Source organism: Anas platyrhynchos, chromosome Z (genome assembly GCF_047663525.1).
Source record: "Anas platyrhynchos isolate ZD024472 breed Pekin duck chromosome Z, IASCAAS_PekinDuck_T2T, whole genome shotgun sequence".
Taxonomy (NCBI): domain Eukaryota; kingdom Metazoa; phylum Chordata; class Aves; order Anseriformes; family Anatidae; genus Anas; species Anas platyrhynchos.
The window spans coordinates 81,010,813-81,027,564 of NC_092621.1; the positions used below are offsets into that span (position 1 = coordinate 81,010,813).

General features: G+C 37.7%; 1 long non-coding RNA gene across 2 annotated transcripts in view; it reads left to right on the plus strand.

Moving 5' to 3' along the window:
• The first annotated feature begins 11,877 nt into the window (after positions 1 to 11,877).
• LOC113840226 (uncharacterized) overlaps positions 11,878 to 16,752 on the plus strand; it is a 43,831-nt gene continuing 38,956 nt past the window's right edge. Inside the window, exon 1 of one of the 2 annotated variants that reach the window (XR_011805902.1) lies at positions 11,878 to 11,978. This is a non-coding gene — a long non-coding RNA (uncharacterized lncRNA). The remainder of the gene's footprint in view (positions 11,979 to 16,752) is intronic. The other variant, XR_011805901.1, reaches the window with a different exon arrangement.

Below are 16,752 nucleotides of genomic sequence, written 5' to 3' on the forward strand. Positions count from 1 at the left end.
CAGCCAACTTCCAAAGTCCATGCAGGGTTTCAAAACTGAGAAGCAAAACAAGCATTTGAAAAGGAGAGCTAAAGCAGGAGGCCATAGAAAGAATAAAAAAGAGGTAATCAAAAGGATAGAGCAGAAGATGAAATTTGCAGCAACGTTTTACTGTCTCCATAAATCTGAGGATGCTGAGCATTGTGGCCAGTGTGAAGTGGGAGAAGGAAACTAGTTCTACTGTGAAGGACTTGAAAGCCTTCCAAAAAGCCAAGGCATTTGAAACAGGTTATTGAGTTTCTGCTTACCCTGGTCACAACACAGAAGTAATATAAAATCGTAGAGGTGCCTTATTCTCTGGTCTGAACGACAGCCAAGGGATAAAAGGACATTTTCAGGATTTAAGTCCATGATCACTGGCCGGCTAATGAAAATGAACAAATAGCAGAAAACTGTTTCAAAAATATTTGCTTGACTTTGAAAGTCAACCTTTATTTATTTCTGCTCTGTGTTCTTTCATCTTTTCATAACATTAACATTTTAACACTCAAGCTTCACTAGTGAGAATATGCAGAAAGAGCAAAGTTTGAGCTAAGATATTTAGCTGTCCAATTTAAATATTGCTTTTGGCCATTCTAAAATCACAGCTGGCTTACAGCACATGAGCTGTGCAATATTGTTCAGCTCTTTGTTTTCTTCATGCGATAAAATTGAGCAAATTGCTGAAGCTACAAGAATGTCACCAAATCAAAAAAGCACCACTTCAAGTAACTGAAAAGAGCTTGCCTGATATTTTGCTTAGCTACTGCAACAGTGTTTGAAGTTCTTAGCAGGCACAACAACCTCCTAATGCCCAATGTTATTCGAGTAGGTATGAAGAGCTTGCAGATCAAAGGGATGCACAACACAAATTATTTTTTGGGGATTTCAGAAAACACAAGTAATATTAGTAATAAGAAAAGCGAGGACTTTATGGTTCGTGAAGGTAACTGTTCAAGTAAAAGTAAAGAGCTAATGGGACATCTGAAACTGTTACAGGTGGTGAAATTAAACAAGTGGAAAGGTGAAGGTCGGGGAGGGGGAATCTTGCCAGCTGGAATGTTAACTGACAGGCTAAGAAGTGATGTGGAATCATCAAAGGGATAAAATCCAGATGCTTGTGTCCCTCAGTGGCAATCCATCTCAGCAGCATCTTGCCTGGTAGAACTGCTGCTCTGCCTGTGAGAGGAGAAGATGTAGATGGGACCAACACGCAAGTTAAAGCCTCCTGAGATGACTGTGGGGGTACCTACATAAAACATGGCCATGCATAAGTAAATTTTGTCTTTCCTTGCTCAGGTGGTACTTCTGACTTGCACTGACTTACCAGACACATTTGGGTTGGGAAGTATTTTTTTCCTCACAGAGGGGCCTAGATCTGTCACAGTGATCATTATTGCTGGCACAGTGTAACTAATATCAGCAGCAATGTAAAACAAATAATAATTTGAGGCTTGCTGCTTGGACATAATTTTCCTAAGCTATCCAATACTGAATTTGGCAAGTAAGGATGCCCCAGGCACCTGACAGACTCCATATCCTCGTCTCCTATTCTCCTCCTCCATAACTCCATTTCAGCAGCTGGATGGAACAAATCTCAGTTTGTTCCTAGTCATGGTCATGCAATGAGGTATCATCTGCCCGTGTTTTCAGCCTTTGCTCTGATCTGAGGTCCTGCCAGGACCATGGTGACTTGTGTACATCTCCCCTAAAGTGTGGAGACAGCTTAGGTGGGGAGAAATATAGAGATGTTTGTGTATTTTGTTTTGTTTTGTTTTGTTTTGTTTTGTTTTGTTTTTAACACTGGAAATATGTTTATATGTATGACCAATACACTGTTTGCTCATTACAAAATACAAATATTACACGTCTATTTATTTATTTATTTAGGGGGACAAAAAGGGGGTAACCAAAAGTTTGTTTGTTTAAGAAGGCAAACTCTCTTCATGAAGAATCCTAAAGACAAGTTTCTGGGTGTAAAAATCTCTTCTTCCTTATCAGATACAAGGACTTTTTCTCCCAGGTGAAGGTTCATTAATTTTCACCCTATAATGCAGGTTGCTCAGCACTGGATGGAAGGGGAAGTTGCATGGGCTGCTTTGAGGCTGAGTCCAATAGAATTAACCTGAATAACCAGCTGAATGGAAATGATACCCTGCACCCCTTACATAGTCTGGATTATAGTCCCAACTACTACAAAATCAAAGGTAACCTATTTTTGATGTGGCTTTGTTCTTGTTGCTGTATCTCCTCTCAAGGCACTCTATGCCCCTGCGCAGTCAGCCAAACAAACAAACAACAACAACAACAAAAAAAAACTCTGCAGTTATTCTGTAGATTTGGTAAAATTAGCTGGAACCCTTGCTGAAGCCTCAGTGCCTCTTGCCACTTGTGATCCCCTTTGGCCACGTCATTTCTCCTTTGAACCTTTTGGTTTTCTTAACACAGGGAGGATCTCCAGTTTTGCTCTTTCTCAAACTATTTTAACTGAGCCATTCATGCAGCTCACAAGCTCTACAGCACCTATTTGGGCTGCCCCTGTTGTAAATCTTTTTGTTAATAGCATGGGCAATACCAAGGTAGAAGTGACACAGTGAACACAATTCCATCTTTGAATTTTGCCCTTAGTGCAATGGAACATTAGATGTTGAAAATCAGAGGGAAAACGCACAGTTCCAATAAACGAACAAGTGGGTTTAGTCCTGTGGAAGCAGGGCTGAAGCGTGGATTTCAGACCTTGCCAACAGCAGCAATATTAATGATGCCAGGTAATCCAGGATCTATGCTTATATCCCCCATTCACAAGAGCAACTTGAAAACATGTACAGTCATCTGGGGTAATTTTTATTTGCCTTCTGGTCTTGAAGTCTTTGTGCAAAGACTCTGTGTATGCACTGGCTTCATATTTGCAAGCTTTCTTCAGAGTCAGCAGGGATAAAAACTTGGCTTTTTATTAGAAGAAAAATGAATGTGGAAATTTGTGCACACCCTCATGATGCAGGCTATCAGCTCCTCTAGGAAATCTCCAAATAGCAGGAGTCTTTTGATGAACTCATAAGAGTTATAGCTGTTGGTCCAAAAACAGACTAATTCAGTCAGAAGTGAGGACTGCATCCTGTTTAATCATCATTTAATCTGATCAGCTTCCAGAAACTCTGATAATAAAAAAATCCACACTCATCATACCCTTTTTTCCCTAGCAAAGTGGTTGGTGTCAATGAAGGACCCTCAGAACAGAGAGAAGAGAATTTCCTCTGTCTTCCTGTGAATGGTGATAGCCTGGCGCATCGGCTCCGTGACATTTAGGCTGTTTTATGAGGCTCCCTCTTCCCTCGTGGGTGATCCTCCACTCCAGCTGTCAGATGTCTGACATTTTTCTCTCATTGCTGAAAGAAAAGTTGGAATGCTGAGCTTCTGGAAAATTGTTTTTTCATCCCCAATATATGCATAGTCTTTTTAAAAAAATAAGATGCTAATATACAATATGTACATACTACTTAATGTAAAAACAACCTTTCATTGAAGTGTTTTGTTCCAGATTGTTATTCCTACTTCAAATTCATAAATACTTACAAGTATACTATTGTGATTTATACTACAATAAAAATATCATGTAAAGTTGAAAAAGAAGTGCATGGCCTTATAGGAACAATGTGTTTCAGTAATCTTTCAGTGAGATTTTGAGAAATGCAGTTTTGTTCAGAAAATATTCCACATAAGGGACTGTTAATTTTCAGTCAACAGCAGCTGCTTTTCACTTCTTTTTAGTAAAATTTTATTGCTTCAGAATACAATGTAAGAAAACTACTAAAAATATCACTTTCTCAACCACTGTTTAGAAACTTAAAGATATTTTGGCTGGAGTTTCAGTGCAATGCTGTCTCATTATAAGGAGCAGAAAACTTTTGTGCTCTGCTGGTGAGTCTTTTTCTAATTAAAGTGGACTTGGGCACCAGGTTTAATGCAAAGTCTAGAGATGACCAGCTGTAGTGCTTTAGTGTCTGTTGCTGCATTAGGGATCCAATCCTACAATTCATAAAACAAAAACAAACCAACCAACCAAACAAAAAACAAAAACATTTTCATAGAATCATATAATCATTTAGGTTGAAAAAGACCTCTAAGACCAAGTCCAACCATCAACCTAGAACTGCCAAGTCTAATTTAAATGGTGTTATAAAATTTTAGTTAAAAACCTGGTCATGACTCTGTCTGATTTTCATTTTTTGCACTTCAATGTAATTAATTTTTGTATGGATATCTTAGCTATTCTGTAACACTAGGTTCCATGCCCCTGTAGAGACTTGCTATCCTTTGTTATGAAAGTCAGAAAGTCTTGTATTAGCAATTTGGTCATTTTAACACAGCCTCAGAATTGCAAAAGTGGTTACACACATTTTAATTGAAAACATGGCATTTCAGGAATCTAGCTTTAAACAATCATGAAGGCACTTATATGTCTCTTTGGAGTGTGAATATGAAGTCCATTCTGCACATACACAGAGGTTCTGCACAGACATGGGGAATGGAATCACTTGTGCAAGAAAAATCAAATTTATAAAACATAGCCTGGGATCTTATTTTTTTCCTCTTCAAGGCTCTTTTGCATGCTTTATATTCTGTCCTTCACTCTCCTCTCTGTCTTAATCTTCTCCACAGAGGATAAGAACCCAATAATGTTCAAACACACTTTGCAAACTCCCAATGTTCAAATAGCTTCCAAATTAGACATTATAATGAATTCGCTCTTTCATCTAATAATGCTGTTGAAGTACTGTTATTTTTACCTACTGAACTCTGACACGTGGTTATTATGTTCAGCTTCATTTTTGATGGGTGCAAAGCACCCAACACACCTACAGAGAACACTGAAATCTGTGCTGCTCAAAGTCTTTGAAAATCTTGACAGGGTTCTGGTTCTTCATCTCTTTTTTTTTTTTTTTTTTTTCTTCTCTCTCTTTTTTTTTTTTTTTCTTCGTGTTTTACGGTCATGGAAGTTGCACTTATTTATTCTTTACACTAAAGTAATGAAAGCAACCTATTTATTGAACTTGGTCTGTAACAGTTATAGCTAAAAACTGTGTGGTTACACAGCACCTGAGTCTGAGACCTTCACAGTTGTCCAATAGAGCTGTAGTTTCTGCTAGCAACAAGGGTCTCAAGTGCTGGTCAAGGACAGTCTGGTTAAGCAACTTACATACACTCCTTACTTCTCTTGAGATGTTATTTTTTCCTCAGCCATTTGGATTACAAAACTTGTTTTTATGGTTTTCCTCATTGTGGTGTCATCAAAAGCATGTTAATTGGTAAACATTAAATAGTAAATTTCTGTTTTGTAATATTTTCTTAAAATTTTAGTTACTAGACTGTGAATACCTTGCATATCTACAGGACCCATATCTACAGAAGTCTGTTGAGATTAAAATAGCAGTGTGTGATTCCACAGCATTATCCAAACAGTGTTTGAGTGTATTTGCTCTGGACAGTGTGCAGCACTTCCAAAAGCTTCCCTTGGGAGAGCAAATCACCTTGTTTGACAAATGCATTATCTTCTAAGTATCAACTTAAGAACAAACCAGTAAACAAACAAGCAAACAAAAAGGAAGAATACATCTATCTTCACAGGCACTGCAGAAAGGACTTATGGAGCTAGGCCTGGGACCAAAATTCAAACTAGAAAGAGAAAAGATAAGAGAACAACGATTTTCATTTCTGCTAAAATTAATGTAGGCATTAATGTAGACATCATGAGCTCAGACAGAAGCACCTTGAATAGTCTTTGCTCATTCTAACATAAATTAAAGTAAGGGAGAAAAACTTTTGTGGTCTGAGAATCAGCATCCCAATAAAGGCAAAAGTTCCTTGTTCTGAATTTTACCATATTTAGAGGGACAATACAAATCCTTAGAAAATCTTCCCCAGTTCCCCAGGCCCTCCCTCACTAGGTCATTCACCCTCAGCAACCTGGACTATCTGATATACCTGCTATTCAAAGGAAAAAAAAAAAAAAAAAAGAAAAAAAAATAAACGATGAAATTCTTTAATTTTTTATCCTTTCTGCTGAATATTATAAACATCACACTCACTAAAGAAGTGGTATAAAACACATATCGGATTATTCACACTCACTGCCAGCTTTGACACCTTTCATGCACAGACACCAGAATTGCCTTTATTTTTTGGTTTGTATGCAAAATTATGTCTCACACAGGGGAACTTGGCTCCAGCCCAGGCAGCTACTTTACAGACCTTGCAGAACTTTGTTCACAGCACATAATCTCTAGATTCATGTTACAGAAAAATGTTTCAGAACTAGAATCAGATAATCTATTTCCTTCTTTCTCCCTCTCTTTCTCTGTTCAGAAACAGTTTTGCTAATGGCACCTTGCCCTTTATATTAATTGAGAAAGAGATTTTTGTAGTCGTATTAGATTGTGTGCCCATTCAAAGGGCTACCTGCAGGTTTAGTGAGCACAAAAAAATTCCTCTTAAATCAGATACTTTCCAAAGCAGACTTCCTGGAACAGTAGCATACAAAGACATTGGAATCTAGAGGTGATTTATGACACTATAACCTCCTAGTTTTTCTCTTTCTAGTTTGAATTTTGGTTCCAGGCCTAGCTCCAAAAGTCCTTTCTGCACTGCCTGTGAAGATAGATGTGTGTCCATTGCTATCCCACTCTTTGATTTCCCGTACCCTAGGTGACAGCAGAGCATTTCGAAAAGAGAACTAGCTTTCACGTACAGACATGCAATGCATTTTTATTTGCTTTTTAAATTGCACAGGATCTTTCTACCTGCTGTGCTTAATTTCAAAGTCCTGTTAGGCCATAAAAATAAATGTCTGCTCTTTCATACGCCCTTCATTTTGTACCACATTTTATAAAGACTGTCTTTGACTGCAGCAGCAAATTCTCCCTTATCCTCATTGTGGCAGGTTTATTTTTGTCTTATCCAGGCAAAAGGCACAAACACACTAAAAGGTGTTTCTACTCCTCCTTCCCCCCTCCCTCCTACACCCTACTGCATTTTTTAATCTTTACTTGATTTTGGAGGTGTTTTATTTAATTTATTTTATTTTTTTTGTATGTGTGTGTGTTTTTCAGAAGTCAGTATTTTCTACTAGCAAGAAATTTTTTTTTTTTTTTTCCTGTGACAACTTGCAGTATCATGTCATTCTTTAAAATAGATATGAAGTATTCCATAAAACTTCTGGGTGGCCACCTTTCAATCTTCTCTGTTGACTCTTCAATTATTTGTAACACAAAGTCATGCTTCCTCTTTGTTTCCTAGTTTCTCTAGATGCAAATTCTGTTTACATTAGATGAAATAAAATTTTCCTGATTCAGTGTATCTGAGTAGTTATATTGGCATGGGTATGTACTGGTATTGTCTCATAAATAACTGATGATGACCCCAAGAAAAGGGGAAATTGAAATGAGCTTAGGTGTTGGTGGGAAGAGCAGGGAAGTTACTGGCTAGAAGTAAATACTTGGTTATTGGGACAGCAGCAGAAAGGCTAGACACGGGAAAAGAGAAGGTTGTAGAAAAATGTAAAAAGAGTTCAACAGAAAATATTATTAATGGAAATAAAGATAGGTAGAGATACATCACCTTTGATTTACAGAAATGTTTCTTTGGCAAGGAGTAAAAATCTGCTTTTATGGAGATATCCTCGACACTATCTTTTCCAAAATGTGAGGTGAAATCCTTGGAAGTATGACAAGTCTGGTTATATTTGTGTCATAAATCAGTAGGTTCATGTGGTCCAAGTTCATTGTTTTATTACTCTGGAGATCCAGGAGATACACAACATTCTGATGAAGGTATGAATCCATGCTGTCTTTAATTCTGCATGTGTTTTTGCCATCTGGCTTTGGAAATGGTGTGAGCACCCAAAGTTAACCTGATACAATACGGTCTCAGTAGGAAAGGGTAATCCAGCCCAACTGTCCCCTCGTTATCTAAATGATAGTAAAACAGTGGTGGAATATTAAACTCCACTGATGAGCTTCTGCAAAGTTACTAAGTCTCCCAAATAATCAATAATCCAGAGATTAGAAAGTGAAGTTCTGTTGCTGCTCTACTTATGGTATTTGCTGTGAATAAATAAATAAATAAATAATAATAACAGGATAAGAAAAAATGAAATTATTACTATGCATTTTCTACCTTGCTGTTCCATGCTTTACAATTGCCTAATTGTTCATCAGCTTCACAATAGAAATGCTTTTTTTTTTTTCATGCACTTAAAGATGACTTAAGTGTCATTTAGTCAATTGGCAGAACAAAGAAGTCAATTTATGGATCAGATTTTTGCTATTTCTTTATTCTTTAAAATAATTTACTTTATTGGTTTAGTGTGCTGAAAGGTGAGGATTGACAGGAGTACACTGCAGAAATATCACTCCACAAAATCGGGTCATACACACACATCTTTGGTAAAGCTGGAGTTGAAAAGGTAGGACTTTGTTAGCTTCTGTTTGCATTTAAATTTAAATTCCCCCCCAAAAAAAAAGAAAAAAAAAAAGTACCCTAGTACACTCTGAATCATACTGTGCCGAGTGTTAGAAACAAATGCATGAAAGTGTAGGGAAGGAAGGCTGAAAAAAGCTGTCTTCACCCAACCAACCCCATCCCACAGAGTCCAGCAGGAACCTACTTTCTCCCAGGAGCAATGTGAGCTCTGGCTAGTGAAGTAAATAAAGCTCATTAAAGCCCCTCACAATTTCTTCGTATTCTGCCTCATATTCGTTTCTGCCTCCTAAATAAGCCTGCTTGCTTGCACGCTTGCATACCTTATGAATGACATTCTTGCATGCCAAATCATTGCATCAATGTTCATATGCACAACCAGCTCAGTTAGTGGCTGAATATTTACCGTGTCACAGTTGGCACTGTGTCCAGCCTGGGAATACATTTCTTCTCTGATGACAAGATTTTATTTATTTTTTTTTTCAGACTTTCTTTTCTTAAGAAGGAATGGAAAATCTTGGAAACATTTTTGTCCTATCAGATCTTCAGGATCTTTCCAAAACCATGGAACAATGTGAAATTCTCCCACAGTCAGTAGTGCATGCCTAGCTTGAAATTAGGAAAACAAGGTTAGTTTTATAGAAAAATCCTTCCTGTACTTCCTGGGGATATTTTACTACTTTGTATTAGACTCATTTCTCATTTGGGGAGGTGTGAAAGATTTCACAAGTTGCATCCTCAACAAGTTTTCAACTTCCCAATTTAGTATATACAGGCAAGATGTCATCACCTCTCTTAGGAACAGGACTGATTCAAAAGGCATGACTTCTGAGAGTTTGGTGTCCTCATTTGCTACCAAGGAATATTGACATCTGTGCAGAACAAAAGATCATTTAGTGAGTCATCGATCTCAATAGATGGAGTTTATTTTGTTTTCTTGCAAATCTCTCAGCTGAGTATTTAAATGAACGTGGGGACTTAGGGTAGGAAGTCTGACAAGTGAAGTTTACATCAGGCAGATGCAAATTGTGGAGGTTATTTAGTAGTCGGATTTTCCTCAGAAAATCCAAAGGCAGATAAACCCATTGCAGGAGATGAATGCACAGTCTCTCTCAAGACATCTGAAGTTTGAAGAACAGTAGCTTAATACTTCTAACAGCAATAGTTCCAATATGAACCTATGCATATTCCAGGTGAACTGTGGCAAATATATGCATATATGTATTTAAATATAACTATATAGTTATATAGTTATTATTTATTTATTTGTTTGTTTGTTTATTTTCCTGGGGGCAATGCAGAGGAGAGCACTGTGTCACAGCCTTCCCCATTATTTTTTCTTTAATACACATGTCTATATTCACCAACTGATTGATCTCCATCTGCTGGATATTTATTACTCAGCTGCTCGTGAGGCCCCAGTAATTCACTCATAAGAGTGAACGCAGGACTAACTCTTCTTTTGACCTCTTCTTCTCAGACTCTGTCTTTTTTTCAGTCCTTGCAACTGACTGTCTTTGTCCCCCAGTATATATCTTCTATTTATGTTAGGTTGAGCCCACAGCTTCTGGTAAATAGGTGAGCACTCTGCATTTTCCTTTTTTTCTGGCTACCTGTGGCAACGTTGGTGTTGTAAGATATGGAGGCTTTCCAAGAATAGCTAAATACAGTAATTCTTCAAATCAGCAATGTTTGATAGAACCAAGGGCATACATTGATTACCTTCAGCAGGACCTTCGCTTCACTTTCTGAGAATACAATTTTATCTCAGCTTGTCTTGCCAGGAAGGGGATCCCATTAGGTTCCTATAAATCTGTGACCATTGTTCATGAATACCCATGGAGAAGCTGTTTCTGTTGGGTTTGGTGGTTGTGGTTGTTTTCAGCTGCAGTTATCCGCAAAAAGCAGACAATAGACACCAGAGGACACCACAGCAAACTTAAGAGCCAATTGCACCTGCTGATCCATAATTCAAATATCTCTATATGAGGCAGTTTTATCTGATCTGGCGGCTAGCAAACGTGATGCCCATCTACAAGAAGGCCCGGAGGACTGACCCAGGAAACTACAGGCCTGTCAGTTTGACCTCAGTACCAGGGAAGCTCATGGAGCAGATCCTCTTGGGAGTCATCATGCGGCACTTGAAGGGCAAGCAGGCGATCAGGCCCAGCCAGCATGGGTTTATGGAAGGCAGGTCCTGCTTGACGAACCTGATCTCCTTCTATGACAAAGTGACGCGCTGGGTGGATGAGGGAAAGGCTGTGGATGTGGTCTGCCTTGACTTCAGCAAGGCTTTTGACACCGTCTCCCACAGCATTCTCCTCAAGAAACTGGCTGCTTTTGGCTTGGACTGGCGCATGCTTCGTTGGGTTAGAAACTGCATATACTTTTCTTCAATCCTGGAAGAACAGGATACATAAGGCCTGAAGGCTGAGTTGCTTGACAGCTTAAAGCAAGACATATTGTTCAAAAGGAGTGGAAAATTGAGATTTGTTTGTAATCAAGAAAATAAATGGAAAATGGAGACTGTTAAGTCATGGAGCTTAAAGGATTGTTTGTTACCTTTTCTGATTGTACATATGTATAGGTGTACTCAGGTATAATATGTACATGTAAAAGCAATCTTCGGTATGTTTAGAAGGTTTGACGCTCATGTGTGCATGTTGGTGGAGAGTAGACTCCCCGCACACACCCAGCGCTGTTTACTTGCCTTTTATACCTTTTATAAACATTCTTTTATAAATATTACTAAATTCAGATTGAGATGAGGCTTCATTTATAACAATATTAACCATATCACATACCGGGCTGCTTCCGGAATGAAGCAGCTACGCTACAAAATTAAGATACCAAGACCTAAGTTCATTTCTCGCAGACTCCCACTGGCACACTCTACATTTTTCTATCCTTTTGCTTGAGAAGACAACCTCAGTTGAAAAAATTAATAAAGTGTAAAACAAACCAATGGGGTTTGTTCCTAATGCATTACACTATAATTGTTGTAATTATTTTTTCACCTATTTGATATGCTAAAGATTTTGCTTATAAAGAAGCAGAAAAAATAAAGCTGACAAACTCTAGTGGTATTGTCTTATGAAATGATAATTACAGATTAGTACATTGCAGAAAAATACTTGATTAGCCTAAAAATGATATGATTAGATAAAACTCTTTAAAATTGTCAGTCATGTAAGAATTTTAATATTCTCTACTCCTCTCTCTCCTTCCTACCTGTGATTTTCAAGATTTATTTGTCACTATTCCCTGTTTTACTGCCATACATAGTGTTTGTGGGCTATGGCAACCAATCCCTTTGGGCTTTCTTTTGCTTTAATTTGCATAAACACAGACATCATATGAATATTCAGTGAGTGGCTTTGCATTAAGCAAGTGCCCTTAATCAGCTTTTCAGTTCAGATTTATTTGTTGCCCACACAGTCGGCTATTTCATCCAGCAAATCTGAGGGCCCTGCAAAGCTACCCAGGTAAGAACTGGAATTTTTTGATGCATTTAATGAAGGAGAATTATCACTGATTATATAGATTGCGTGGAACACCCAAAACTTGCTGTTTTGCTTGGGTAGAAGCTATCCATGTATTTTGTTGTTGTTGTTGTTGTTAACCTAGGATGGCCAAGCAAGCACATGCCTCTGCAATTTGCATAAACATCAACTCTTAATGAATAATGCATGAGGGTTATTTTCAACACCCAGCTCCTCACGCAGAGGACTGTGTAGCACAGCGGCTTGATTGGCTCTGCGGCATTGTCATCACCAGCAAATATTCCTATAACTTGAAAGCCACTAAAGAATCTGGGCTCGATGTAGGGTATTTGTTTTTTTGAAAATGTCAGCTATCGTCTCACAACAAATCACACAGGTCGCCTGCTCCACCTCACCAACTCTTAGCGCTTCACACTTCCATGAAAAATGTGTTACCAGCTTGACTGGTCTGTGGCCGTGACCGGTGCCTGAGGTTCCTGGGGAAGGTGGCAGCAGCTGTATTCATCTGTAACTCGCATAAGCATTAGAATCATGTAAATAAGGAGCATGGCGCTGGAGCGCTGCACCCTCCTATTCACAGGGCGACCTCTCTGCTTGCCGCCTCTTAAACATGGATGCAATCTGGAAAGGGAAGAATTAGACAGTAAATATGTTGTTGGTATTGCTAGCTTGGTTCTTCTTATCTGTCAGTAATGTCACTCAAAGACGAAGATTGGAGGAAGGGAAACCTTTTCATAAACTAAGGAAAGGTGAGGAAAGGGTTAATTAAGGGTTCAGCAGCTGGGAAACAGAATATAGAGAGTCAAAGCTAGTTTATGTAATTAAATTATTGGAGATAATTAGCATTGTTCTCCTTATTCTTTGCTCAGTTCTCAGCTTTTGCCTGTCTGTTGAAATGAACCATTGGGTAGGGGATAAAACCACAGTGTCTAAAAGCTGCTCTGGACCAGAACCTATGAGTAGGTCTGACCCAGAGGCTCAGAGGCATGCTAGCCCTTGGGGAGGTCGATATCCCAAGTGGAATGTGATGTGTGTGAACACCAGAGGTGGACAAACTGAGAAAGATAGAAGAAAAGAGAAGCGTGATAGTCGATAACAGTTTTTGTAAAAGTTGTATTAAATGATATGCGTAATCAGAGCATCTGCCCATTAAAATGTTTCAGAGACTACACTGTGTGCATTTCGTAAGCGACAGTGGGAAGTACTCAGTTGTCTGTGGTTTCAGACTGACATTTCCACCTCTAAATTTGAAATGGCTGGGTTTTAACAATGCAGCATTACTAAAACTGCACCTTATAATGATTTCAGGTAACCTGGAGTAATGTGATGCAGAACATGGGAGGCTGATGTGTTTTCTACCATGTAGTCACTGCCAATGAGAGGATACTGAATACAGAATGTGATTTAACTCCTGGTTAAATCCCAAGAACCTGGTGCCAGCCAAAACCTGGGGGAATGGAGAGAAAAGCAATATGCCTGGGATGGTTTGGTTCTTAGTTTCCTTATTTGGGTAAATGTTATTTCTTCAAACAAATATTTCTGTGGCTTATTAAATGGCATTAGAGGACTAATTTTAGGATTCTTAGCAGGGGGCCTGCCAGGAGCTTTTTTTTTTTTTAATTCGAACTGTTTGTCAGTTTCTGTTTTACCTTTTTTCCCTTGAGTTTCTGTGTTTGGAATGTGAAACAAGAAGGGGAAACAGGAAATAAGGAATACAAACTTAACATGTAAAAATAAGAGAAAAGAAAGTTTGTATCATGCTTAGATGCCCCTACTCAAGAAATATTAACTTTTAGGCAGGATTATTAAAGCTAATTTAAAATTTATATCTCATATCAAGTATATTAAATTAAATCTTGCAGGATTTAATACTGTGCTGTTCATCACCAATGATTAAATGTTTACAGCTATAATAAACACCAGCTATCTTTGTTGTAGTGAAGGTGTTCTAGGATAGTAGTTGTAAAAGAATAAGCTAGAAGTAGATGGCTTATCATACAAATTGTGTAAAGGACATCTATATTAGTAAATACATTATTAATGTATAATAATATATTAGTATAGTATTAGTTATGGGACGTAGCACCTTATTCTGTTCCAAGCCCTCCCTAAGTGCCTGGCTTTTTTCATAATGAGAAGAAAGGAGCTTGTTAACATCCTGATTAGTTCTTCACTTGTGACTGCTGTCATGGTTTCTTAGCTGAATTTCTAGAGGCAATGTGGGGATTGCATATTTGGGAAGGACTTCAGGGCTGTCATGTCCAAAGAGCAGATAACATCCATGCTGCAACAGCAAAAAGGAAGGAAGATGCTGCCTGAAGCCTCATCTGAAAAATGGAGGAATACAGGCACAGCATCATTGTCCAGGAGGAAATGTGAGGAAGTGCTGTAATGTCTTCTCTGGGCAAGGCAAAAGTTATAGCCCAACATGAAGCAATAAATTAGGATGCTGATTCTCCTCTCTCACCCCAACTTTACACCAGTGTAACACCACTGGCAGTAGTGGCAGTATTCCTCACTTACCCTGAGGAAAAGAAAAAGAAAAGCAAGCTTGGAATATTTTATATTTTCCCATGTGACTATGTATGTACATGTAAATATATCCTACAGATAGTTAATTTGGATGTACTTGGTATAAACAACAGACTTACACTGTGTTCAGCTTGAGTCTATTTTACTTTTATTTATTACAAAAAGAAACAAAACAAAACAAAACAAAAAAAAAAAAAAAAAAAACAAAAAAAACAACAACTCGTCACCAAAATGCAGCAAACATTTATTTTTTTTTTTTTTGCCCAAACATTTACCCATATTAGAATGTGTCCCTAGATGTATTTGTATCTGTTTAATCTTCCACAAATTCCTCTCTATTCTCTCACAGCAACATCAAAAATCTTGCTGCTTTTGAAGACGATTTGCTGTAAACCAATGATAATCAAGATTCAGAACAAAAGTGCTGGCAGATTATCAACAAAGGAAAAATAGATGTAATGGCAGGAAGCATTTTTACATAATGAATGAGTTGTTAGCATATCCATAACTGCAAGGTGGATCACATCAGTACAATTTCTTTTTCTTTAAATTCAACCGCTTAGTTTAAAGTTTAAATTTGTGTTGGTATAATGGTACAGAAAGAAAAGGCTAATAGCTCTGAGTTTTTATGTTTGTGGAATGTTTTCTGCTGTAGAAAAAGGCAGAAAAGTTCAAACTAAAAATTACAGATACTTTTAATTCATCTATTCTGTTTTGTTTTGGGATTTTATGTTATTGCTTTTGTTTTGTTTTTCTGGTTGGGGGGACAATGAGTAGGAAAATTCTGGAGTCTTTCAAATTTTTCAAATGTAATTTTAAAGGAGCATTTATAAATACCATTAGAGTCAGTTTTGGTTTTACCAGGTAGTCAAACGGAGAACTGCCAGGGTGCATCTGAACCAATCCAAAAGAAAAACATCAACTTAGCAAAATTGTTTTTTCATTCTTTGCTTGGCTGCTGTTTTCTGAAAAATACCGGGCCACCTTTTTCAGCACCTGCAATCTCTTTCCCCAGTGATCATGATGGTTAGAGCTCTACTTCACTGCAGTCTTCATCACTAAACTCCTCATTGCACCAGTGGTTGTGCTGCAGAACAAGGAACCGTTGCCCTCACATGCCCATTTTCCTGTGAAAAAGGGTGGAGAAGGGCTGATCTCAACTGCCATCATATGTTGCCCACTGCTTTTTGTCCCTTTGGGGGCTATCAAGATAAGAAAATACCTCTCATGAGTCTGTCCCAGGTACCTTGTCCAAGCACTATAATTATTTTAGTTTAGGATTACATGAATCACTTCCTGGTTTTGCCAGGACCCAAAGTTTATTTAGTGCAGGTTGGTAATGTCTTCAAAAATGAGAGATGACTTCTTAGCAGAAGGCATTGACTTTTTATATTGCACTGTATGTCCTAATACTTTAATACAGGATACCTGATGCAGCAAAAACAAATTTTAGGGAAAGGAGGACTTTGTCCAAGTGTGACGTGCATATTAAGTTTGGGTCTTGGTCCACAGTGCACAGCTCAGCAAATAAATAGTGAATATGTTCCTAGGATGTAGGACTGAACTTTTTTCCTGAGTGTTCATATTTCTACTTAAAGCAGTAATAGGAATCTGCTCATACTTTATCAAACTCCAGATGTTGCACACACAATATTGTATTTATTCACCTAGAGCACCCTGAAAAATATCTGATTTCTAAGGCAAAAATACATGGACTTATATGTCTGTGGCATAATTTACTATATTTTCTGAAATGTAATTTTTTTTTTCAAATGTTTTTATTTCTTGGATTTGCAGTATAGTTGTACTACATTACATCCAAAAAGTCTGTGTAAATTTTTATATCTTTGTATCATTGCAGATGTGCAGAGCATAATGGGACATGCGCTAAATAAGTGCATAAGCATTAATATGACATAATTAACAATTCTTGCCACTGCCTGATTTTATCTGTTTATATGACTTCTTACTCAGAAAACTGAAATATGTCAATAGCACTGTTTCCACTTTTTATAACATTGTTGTAATCCACATTTTTACATTTTCACAGCACAGAGAAGTACAATAGAGCTTTAGCTAATCTTTTTTTTTTTTTTTTTTTTTTTAAATTTTCTTATGGTACTACAAATAAACAAGTACATATACAAACAAACAATATTTACTAAAATTATTCTCACTTTACCAAGAATATAATGTTTACTTTAGAGTTCAGCTTATTCTGCAT